The sequence below is a fragment of the Pinus tabuliformis genome, chromosome 8, assembly GCF_031772625.1.
Source record: "Pinus tabuliformis cultivar Carrire ecotype Pingquan chromosome 8, CPIR1, whole genome shotgun sequence".
NCBI lineage: Eukaryota > Viridiplantae > Streptophyta > Pinopsida > Pinales > Pinaceae > Pinus > Pinus tabuliformis.
The window spans coordinates 654,069,650-654,080,311 of record NC_142294.1 but is presented as its reverse complement, the minus strand read 5'-3'; the positions used below and the strand labels follow the sequence as shown (position 1 = coordinate 654,080,311).

The window sequence follows — 10,662 nt, the reverse complement described above, 5'->3', positions numbered from 1 at the left end:
GGAAGAGATGAATTCCATAAAGAGTAACGAAGTCTGGGATCTTGTTGAGTTGCCTAATGGTGCAAAAGCCATTGGATGTAAATGGGTCTTTAAGACAAAGAAAGACTCATTGGGCAACATTGAAAGATACAAGGCAAGATTTGTTGCTAAGGGATTCACTCAAAAAGAAGGAATCGACTACACGGAGACCAAGGAAAATTTTAAGGATGGAAAATTTTCTTGAAGTTTAAAACATTGGCGAATCTCACTAATCCCTAATATGCAAATTATAAATGTTTATTGATATATTTGTAAAATTAATCAAATTTATAATTATTTTATATATAGTCTCTATATAATGTTGGCGATTTTTAAGCTAAAATAATTTTATATTCTAAAATTTGGGCGAATCGTCTTTTATAAAATTGGAAATTGGCGAATCTTTTTTGTGGAAAAATCATGGAAAATTAGCCACTGGGCGAACATTAGCCCCTAAAATTTTCCATGACGGAGACCTTTTCTCCTGTATCTAAGAAAGATTCCTTGCGTGTTATTATGGCATTAGTAGCCCATTTTGACTTGGAGTTGCAACAAATGGATGTGAAAATGGCTTTTCTTAATGGAGATCTAGAGGAGGAGGTTTACATGAAACAACCTGAAGGATTCCCCTCTAGTGATGGTGAGCAATTGGTTTGCAAGCTCAAGAAGAAATTATATGGTTTAAAACAAGCATCCCGCCAATGGTATTTGAAATTCCATAATGTAATTTCTTCTTTCGGTTTTGTAGAAAACATTATGGATCAATGTATATACCTGAAAGTTAGTGGGAGTAAAATTTGTTTTCTTGTTTTATATGTGGATGACATTTTGCTAGCAACCAATGATAAGGGTTTGCTACATGAGGTGAAACAATTCCTCTCTAAAAATTTTGATATGAAGGATATGGGTGAGGCATCTTATGTCATTGGCATTAAGATCCATAGAGACAGATTTCGAGGCATCTTGGGTCTGTCACATGAAACCTATATTAATAAAATTTTAGAGAGATTTCGGATGAAGGATTGTTCACCAAGTGTAGCTCCCATTGTGAAGGGTGATAGGTTCAATGTGAACCAATGCCCGAAGAACGACCTTGAAAGGGAACAAATGAAGAACATTCCATATGCTTCTGCTGTCGGAAGCCTAATGTACGCTCAAGTCTGCACAAGAACTGACATTGCATTTGTTGTGTGAATGTTGGGACGATATCAGAGTGATCCAGGTTTAGACCACTGGAGAGCTGCAAAGAAAGTAATGAGGTACCTTCAAGGAACCAAAGACTACATGCTTATGTATAGACGGACGGACAACTTGGAAGTAATTGGCTACTCAGATTCTGACTTTGCTGGATGTGTTGATTCACGTAAATCAACATCAGGTTACATTTTTATGATGGCCGGTGGAGCTGTATCATGGAGGAGTGCCAAGCAGACCTTGATTGCCACTTCCACTATGGAAGCCGAGTTCGTCTCCTGTTTTGAGGCTACTTTACATGGTGTATGGCTTAGGAGTTTCATTTCTGGGCTTAGAATTATGGATTCTATCTCTAAGCCATTGAGAATATATTGTGATAATTCAGCTGCTGTTTTTATGGCTAAAAACAACAAAAGTGGGAGTCGAAATAAACACATCGACATTAAGTATTTAGCTATAAGGGAACGTGTTAAAGAAAAGAAAGTGGTCATTGAGCACGTCAGCACTGAGTTGATGATCGTTGATCCTTTGACTAAGGGCATGCCACCGTTTAAATTCAAGGATCATGTATTGAATATGGGACTTGGTTCCATTATGTAGTTTCTCATTGTATGGACAATGTTATTTTAATGAAATTCTTAATTATTGTGATGTTTTTTCTCATATTTATGTGCACTTTAAGTTGATTTGAGAAAATTCATTTAAGAAGGACCAAGAATAAACATAAGGTTTATTCATTAAGAAATTGTTGCCACATAAATTATAATAAGAATAAATACATAGTAATACATGGAAGATAATACTCGTCATTAGAGGACTTATCGCCATGATTCATGTATCTATTACTTAATACAGATTATCAATGGTTTTTAAGTTGAGACATTAAGTTTGGAAGTATGGACCAAGTGGGAGAATGTTAAGCTCCATTAATATTTTGAACAATTGTTGCCTACAATTATGGAATTTAAACTGCAGTCTTTCCTTAACTTAAGGAAACCAACTGCAGTAATTTCCTTAAGTTAAGGAAATCAACTGCAGTTAATAAATTTATTGTTGGGAGCTACTGAAGTGGTCCATTACTCCATCTGGAGTTCTCTACCTTGATCTGTGGAACACTTGACACATAGCCATTAGAAGCTTGATGGAAGCTTGGCTATAAATTTATCTGTTTGGTCCCCAAGCTTGCATCTCAATTCCCTTCAGTTTTTACACCATCTAGCTGAGAGAGCAAAGCTTGGAAGTGCCTTCAGATTTTCTGTATTCTTTTCTTTTGCTTGGATTGAAGCTGGAGTGCTGAAGTAAGGAAAGCAAAGTGGACTGTGGTTTGCATCAAGAACATCACCAATGGCTGGAGGTAATTTATATTTCTGGGCATTAAGTTTTAATGATTCTTTGAGTTTTCTGCATACAGAATCACTATTGAAATTATTTATTTATCAATGTAACCATTATGCCTAAGAGTAAACGACAGGTCATTGTCGGTGTGGTAACTGAAACACAAGGCAAAGCCCAGAGATTTCCTTCTCTCTGTCACACAGTGGAAATTTTCATGTTTTTAAATACAACGATAGTTAGAATTTTAATGAAAAGATTAGGCAAGTCCATTTTCAAATATAGGAGATGTTGAAGAAGTGACAAAAATAGTATAAGACTAGACATGATAAACGCAAAATTGATAATTCATTTAATTTAGGGGATAAATTTTCGTTACATATGATAAAGCTTCTCAGATTTTTCCATCAAAAGGGTATATTTTTCTTGGCTCAGGTTATCGAAGGTTGGAAGAATGCCATCCCGATATGGAAATCGGATCGAGATCTGGGCATTGATGGTGTCCTGGCTGCCCAATGGAACATCATCATTTCGAATATGAAGAATGCGGGTATTTTCAAAAATGCAGATAGAGATTATTTAGTGTGACAGGTTAAGAAGGGATTGTCCAATATCCAGGTAAGAGATATATACTTATCACTGTTAGTGCAGCACAGGGAGCCCTCACGGAATATCTTTCCTTTCACCCTATGGAAGGTCAGCTGCCCAATGAAAATCATTCTATTTTCATGGCTCGTATATCATAATAGAAATCTCTCATGGAACAATTTACAAAAAAGGCACTGGCAGGGTCCATCGATTTGCCTGATCTGCCTAGACAATTCAGAAAATAACCTGCATATGTTTTTACTCTGCCCTCAGACTCAGCTTATCTGGAGGAATCTGGCTTCTTTCTTTGGCTTTCCGTTTGTTTCACATCTTTCTATAAAAGAAGCCTTTGAATGGTGGGGCGCTCTTAGACCTGACTGACGTTCCATTCCTATGATTACTATTTGGTTCATATGGAAATGGCGGAACAATAAAATCTTTCAAAACAGCAGTGAGGTCTTTGGAAGTATTATAGACAAGATTATCTCGTATTATTTCTCCTTCCTTCAGAACATGCCTCAGCAGAAAATTCAGCATATGGCTCCCTCTGCTCCACTGCCGCTATTATATCCAAGAGCACACTTTGACGGTGCGGCAAAGGATGGCATTTGCGCTTGCGGAGTTTTCATAGCTTTTTCAAAGGATCACCATTTTTCTATTTTCTGGAATGGTGGTAAAGGTTCTAATAACAAGGCAAAGGCCATGGCCCTGCATGGACTGCTCATCTTCTGCTCTTTCATGGATATTGGCCCTATGTATGTATATGGGGACTCGAAAACTATTATAGACCACGTGAATGGAAAGCAGAAAATATCAAACGATATCCTTTCAGGATGGCTGAATAGGATTGGATCTCTATGGGACTCTGTCACTTTCCCTATTGCTCATATTAAGCGCAACCAAAATGAGCAAGCGGATGTTCTGTCAAAAAAAGGGTTGCACACTCCAATCGTTTCTGGTATCTGGTCATCATGATGGATTCCTGCGCATACGAGATCCAACCTTTCTCTATGCCTGACACATAAATGCTTGCAGAAATTCTGTTTTTGCTATATGGACAAAATATTTGGTACTCTATATCCTTCAGTCTTTCTGATCAGCCAGATAGTCTAAAAAATTTTGCTATGTTTAAATGCCCCCAAATGAATATTATGCTCTTTTCTATCATCCCTCAGGGTCGAGGGCGAATCCATGGATATGATCCTCCAGAATATTGTACATATTGGCTTTGTATTTTCTTATACATAATATAATCTATATAATGCTTTTTCTTCTGGAAAAAAAAATAAAAACTCTTCGACACTTTTTTATAAGACCTGAAATTCTTAAAAATTAAATAAAATCAAAATTAATAATAATATTTTTATTATAATAATTTTTTTGGTTATATATTTATCAATAATAAATATATAAAAAATATATGAACGACATTAATATATTTAATATAATTATACTAATTTTAACTTTTTAATAGATTGTAACTTCATACTTCGATGCATATCTTCAAAGAGTCAAATTGCCTGAATCATAGGTAGACAAACAACTAATCAAACCATTGAAATGGCAATACATACGCAACCAATGAATCAATGAAATGGAATTTAAATTATGGAGTACATGCCACGTGTACTAATGAAACCATTATGTCCAAGAGTAAGCAGCAGGTCACTGTCAGTGTGGTGGTACTGAAACACGTGGCAAAACCGTAGATTTCCTTCTCTGTGATAAATTTCTAAATTTTGACGCTTCTAATTACGTTTACGGCTTATAAATGTGTTATGTCATAAATTTCTATGGCTCTTTTTCCCGATGCTCTTTCCTCTGGCTGTCACGTTTTCTGCATTGGATTCCTCCATTTTCTCGCCCTCTTGGGTTCCACTTTTTTGTTTGGCCCATCATAAAGACAACGGTATCAAGTATTATAAAGACAAGGATATCTCTAAAGTCAAATGCATGGACACATCAAGGGGAATGGTTCTAAGAATTCTAAAAATAATAATAGCAATAAGAGGAAGGAAGTATTATAAAAACAAGGATATCTCTAAAGTCAAATGCATGGACATATCAAGGGGAAAGGTTCTAAGAATTCTAAAAACAATAATAGCAATAAGAGGAAGGACATAATACAGTGACACATGTTTTAATAATAATTTTTGTTGGGTGAAATTAAAGAAATTATGGTTCAAATCTCATTAAGTATATGGTTTATTTGGGTTTAAAGAGTAAATTCCTCTTATTTGTGAGTCTCAACTCTTGCTAAATCATAATATCTGGTATATCTGGTTTGTAGGTTGCTGGCTATACTCTTGGTGTTATAAGGTAGCCATAAAGGTTGATCCTAGACATCCCCTAGATTAGTCCAAAAAAGTACAATTTCACCATGATTAATTTTTTTTGGAAGAAAGACATAAATGAAGCATTAACACTTGAAAATGAAGAAGCTCCAAAAAAAACCCAAAATCAAAGATCTTTACTACTAGCATTAATGACGATTATAATGTGTACATCTCTCTAGATCAAAATTAAGAGGGAGCTCATAGTGATCTACAATGAAGTATTTGGAATCAACTCACTATAATAAGAAGAAGAGTCTCCTTGAGGGTTGGCTTGACTACATAGAATGCATCATAAAACTCTAGAAGAAGCTTTCAGTTACATTTGCAGAAAGGTTCATGAAGATTCAAAAGAAGTTAATAAGATGACACTTAAAAGGAACAGACAAGAAGAAGAAGAAGAAGAAGAAGAATAGTGTATAGCTTGTAGCATGTTAGATATTCATCCAACAAAATGGAGTTGGCATTCACTAGTGAAGCTAATTCAAACCTATGCATCAAAGAATGAACCAATAATACTATAATAAGTAGAGCAGAAGAAGACTTTTATTATAGGCCTAGTTTACGAAGGTGGAGGAATTGTTTGTAATCCTAGCAAAAATATTTCAAGAAATCATGCAATAGCAATGTTTGAATCGCGTGTTTGATGGTAAAAAGAGATTCAACGCCATCAAAAACCTCTGCGCCCCCAAAATCTCAGACATCCAAAATCTTGACGTTTGATAATTATAACCTAGATTTACAAAAATCCTTGCCTAATTCTATCAAAATATTACCAAAATTTCCATAAATTTTAAAGCAAAAAAGCAATCTAATTAAACTACAAATTTATTATATAACAAAAACCCAACAATATTAATTCCCTTTTTTATTATATCTCCAAACAACAAAACCGACAATATGACGGTCAAAGTTAATGAACAATAAATTTTTGAATAAGTATATATAATTAATTTTCTAAACCAGAAATAGATATTAGAAAAAAATATAATACATTCATCTCAAAATAATATGAATCAACTGTTAAATCGAATGCCTTTTCGGCAGGGATTAACAAAGAGATGCATGAGTTGTAATAGTTCACCTCAAAATTACTGTAAACCACTGATCAAAGATATAACAAAAATAAATTTTCACATAATATTTTTTAGAAATCCATTTTTAAAAGTTAAACCGGTAAATATTAACTTTTATTTAAAAATATATATTCTTAATAATTAAAATCATGAATAAAAAATATATTCTTAATAATTAAAATCGTGAATATTATTTTTTTATTGAACCCTCCCACTCTCTCGTATTAGATCATTAATTGAATACTTAAGTAATAAATGGTGACAAAATAGATTTGAAAACATCTATATATAATCTTGTATCGTGCATTCACTTGTGTATTAAAATAATAGCTATTGTTGCATTATTCATATAATTTTTTTAAATAATATTTAATAATTTTTTATAAAACAATACAATATTTTGTTTAGAAAATCTTGGCAAAATCACATAATCAATCTTTTGTCGACGCGTTTCGAACCAACCAGTGTGGTTCATCGTCAGGAGACAAGTCGTAATTTTATTAATTAAAATAGAATTATATATTACAAATGCTGAAGCGCATTCCATCAACAGTAATTGAGGATGATCAAAGTCTATGAAAAACAAGAAAATAATTTACACGTGGAGTCAAGCTTTTCACCTTTTTTTCTTCTCAACCTTTCGCCACTCCCCCTGAGTCGGTAATGAAGATAGAAGTGCTAGCGAAGTGTCACAGTTTGGGGGTTGTCTTTATCAGAATCTGAAGTGTCTAATATGTGTTTTCGCTTGGATCCGCTGATATCCATGGTTTCTGGTATCTTTGCCGGCTGTGAGTCCATCCGTTCTTGTGGATTTGTGTCCTCTGCTTCTAGTTCTTTATTCATGTGATTATTCTTGTTGGGAATGACATGTTCCACATCCTCTTCCTTCTCCTCATCGGAGAATGGTGAAGGAAATTGCCATCCCTTGGCTTGTTTCCCTGTTTTCTTCTTCCTACGAATGTATTTTTTGGCAAGTTTTGCATCTGAATGCTGTATTTTCATAATCTAAAACCTGTGTCCAACTCCTTGTCTATGCTTCAGTTGAATTTGATCTGGCAAACCTATGTTGAGGTCTACTTCCATAGAAATTCATGCAAAAGTGTAGATTCTTTCCTCCAGCCTTTGGGTGTCCATTTTGATGTAACACCCAATAGTATTACCGATTCCTGCAAGGATTTGTTGATTCCAGAGGTGTATTGGAAGGTTGTGCGGGTGTACCCTGACTGGCATCCTAGAAACAACCATTGTATTTGCATCAAATTCTGGAAACCATGATGTGATGAAGAGACTTGTGGACCCCAGGACCAAGATCCTTAAATAAAATTTAAATAATTTATTTAAAAGGTTTAAAATAATTATATTAATTTTATAATAAAAATTTTAAAATTTTAATTTAGTTAAATGTCATAGATTTAATTTCTATTAAATATTTTTAGTAATATTCATAAATTAACAATTAAGATTAATTTATAAAATAGTTATAAATATTTTGTTTTCTTTTTAAATAAATTGATTACTTAAAAAATATTATATAAACAACTGTTGTATCAAATAAATTATAATGTTTTGAAAATATGGTATTGATAAATCATGATATTGCAACCAAACCTATTAACATATTAAGAATTTCTATAATAAAATAAAATTAATTTCAATAAATAATAAAAATGTAATTTTTTATTATTTAAAATATAATTCAATAGATTTAATGTTTTTAAAATCTTGCATCAAATTGGATCGCTTACCCTTACAATTATTAAAAATATAAATAAAAACAAAAAACAAAGAAACCTCATCTCTATAGTTATTAAAAAACACGGGTTTGGAGTATGCCCTCAAACTGCCTTTGTTTGGCTAAGAGCTCGCCTTCCTCGGACATAAGGAAACAAGTTAATCGCCCAAGACCTAGAAGCATCCTGCACGAGTGTTAACCTGCCCCCTTGGTTTTCTTAACATAATGATGATGAGTCAGCGTGCATTCACCGATCCAGACAAATAATTGTCTTCAGAATTGATTTGACAATTAAATTATGATAAATTTTCCCACCTTTAAAAAAAATAATTATTAAAATACCATTAAACATAAAACAACCAAAACAAAACTATGGTTCGTAATGGTGGTAAATAAAAGTTAGGAAATAGCCCATCACGGCACACCGATAAAGTTTTGGGACCCACACAAATCCCGTGAATGTCGGGCCGTTGAACCTTACCACTAAAGCTGCAGAAAACCCCATAGTAGCACACAAATCCCGTGAATGTCCTGCGGCCGAACCTTACGACTAAAGCTGCATAAAACTCCAAACTCTCCGATGCAGATGCAGTAGTTGCCCCTTCTGATTTAATGGAGAATATCTACGGCTTAGCGGAGTGGTGGACAGATCTGCCTGAACAGGCTGCGGATCGTGTCTAACTTTTGCCTGGGGATATATATACTCATGCCAAAGTGGAGCTCTTGGGGCACAATTCGGATCTAAGAACTGCTACCTGCATTACCAGGTTTCTGATTTTTTCAACGCCTCCGTTCTATAGCCGCCACCAGAAGAAAGCTTCAGTCCTTGGGTATCTTTTTGTATCCCCATGTGGAATATACGGGTTTTGTAGGGTTTCAATTATTCCCGGTGAACTAAAACAGAGCCTCCTGGTTACTGACACTTTCTGTATAATTTTTCAGAAGGTAAAAGATTTAGCGTGTCGGGCATAAGTCTGGGCGTCGTAGCCGCTATGCTCATATTGATTGCAGTCATAGACACTTCAGTCGTCTGACTAAATTGTTTGTTCTTCGAAAATTCTCCAAATTCAGGTAATATTTTGATAAAATCTAGTTCTGATTTTTGTAATTTTTGTAAATCTAAATTATAGTGGTTAAATTTAAAGATTTTAGTGTTTGAAAAGTTTTTAGGAATTATTTTACTATCGCTATAGTCAAAAATGCTGAAGAGATTTTTCAAGCTGGAAGTCCTGAACTTGCAATGAAATCTTTCAGTGTTAAAGATGTAATTGTTTTCGCAGGTGACGAGGAAGATTCTATTTTAACGCCGACTATAGTGAATCCAGAACTCATTTTCAAGTACGACATTCTGAGAAAGACTACCTCCATTTTTAATTTAAAGAACAAACTTGGCGAGGGAGGTTTTGGATCCGTCTTTAAAGTGAGCTCAACATTCATTTATTTCAATTATTTCTCACAAAATTAGATATTTTAGAGTATCTGTTCATGTAGAAATGAGGAATAAAAATGATATTAGAGTGAGTGGATCTGCAGGGGATTCTTAGTAATGGCAGAGAGGTTGCAGTTAAACAGCGGTATGTGAGTACTAGGCAAGCAGAGCAAATCTCATCAGTCGTGTTCAGCACAAGAATCTAGTGAAATTTCTTGGTTGCTCTGTTAAAGGCTCTGAAAGGCTACTAGTTTACGAACATCTCCGAAACAGTACTCTTGACAAGATTGTATCTGGTATATATTTGTTCTGGATGGATCTTTAATTCCTTTATTTGTATATGTAGGTTGCAGATAATATATTTACCGTGTGTGATGCATTGCAGATGCAACAAAAGATCATTCACTTAAATGGAAACAGAGGTATGAAAGCATAGTTGGAACTGCACATGGATTGGCCTATCTTCACGAGGAATCTGATAATGGAATCATTCACAGAGGTATTAAAGCAAGCAATATTTTCTAAAACTTTCTCAAGAGGTTCCCAATCAATTGGGGGAGTTGCAGGAACTTTCTCAAGAGAGGTTTCTGATTATATTTTTTTTATTATTAAAGAAATCATCTCTGGAACAATTCTTAATATATAGTTTTGCTGGCATTAGACCACATAACCTGTAAATACAAACCTCCCATCTTTCCTACTGTCCTGAACACACCTTAAGCGGACAGTTAATGAGAATGCATATACGGCTTTTTTGTTTTTTGCAGTGTAAGCTTCTCAGTGATGTTATAATGATTTCCAAATCTGGGTATTTCTTGAGATATCTGTTAATGTACCTGCTAGTGTAAGTGATGATAGTTTTTTTTTTTTTTTTAATATTTGAGAGTATGTATCTGCGCGTTTGACATTGAATATGATGAGGTATGACGAGGTGTTTTAAGTGTCCTGAGATGGCTTTGG

The 10,662-nt window shown here is 34.3% G+C and overlaps 1 long non-coding RNA gene across 1 annotated transcript; it reads left to right on the top strand.

Moving 5' to 3' along the window:
• Positions 1 to 9,556: 9,556 nt before the first annotated feature.
• On the top strand, positions 9,557 to 10,375 carry LOC149237254 (uncharacterized). Its single transcript, XR_016245244.1, has 3 exons — positions 9,557 to 9,693; positions 9,807 to 9,998; positions 10,088 to 10,375. It is a non-coding gene; the product is annotated as an uncharacterized LOC149237254 (long non-coding RNA).
• Positions 10,376 to 10,662: the final 287 nt, after the last annotated feature.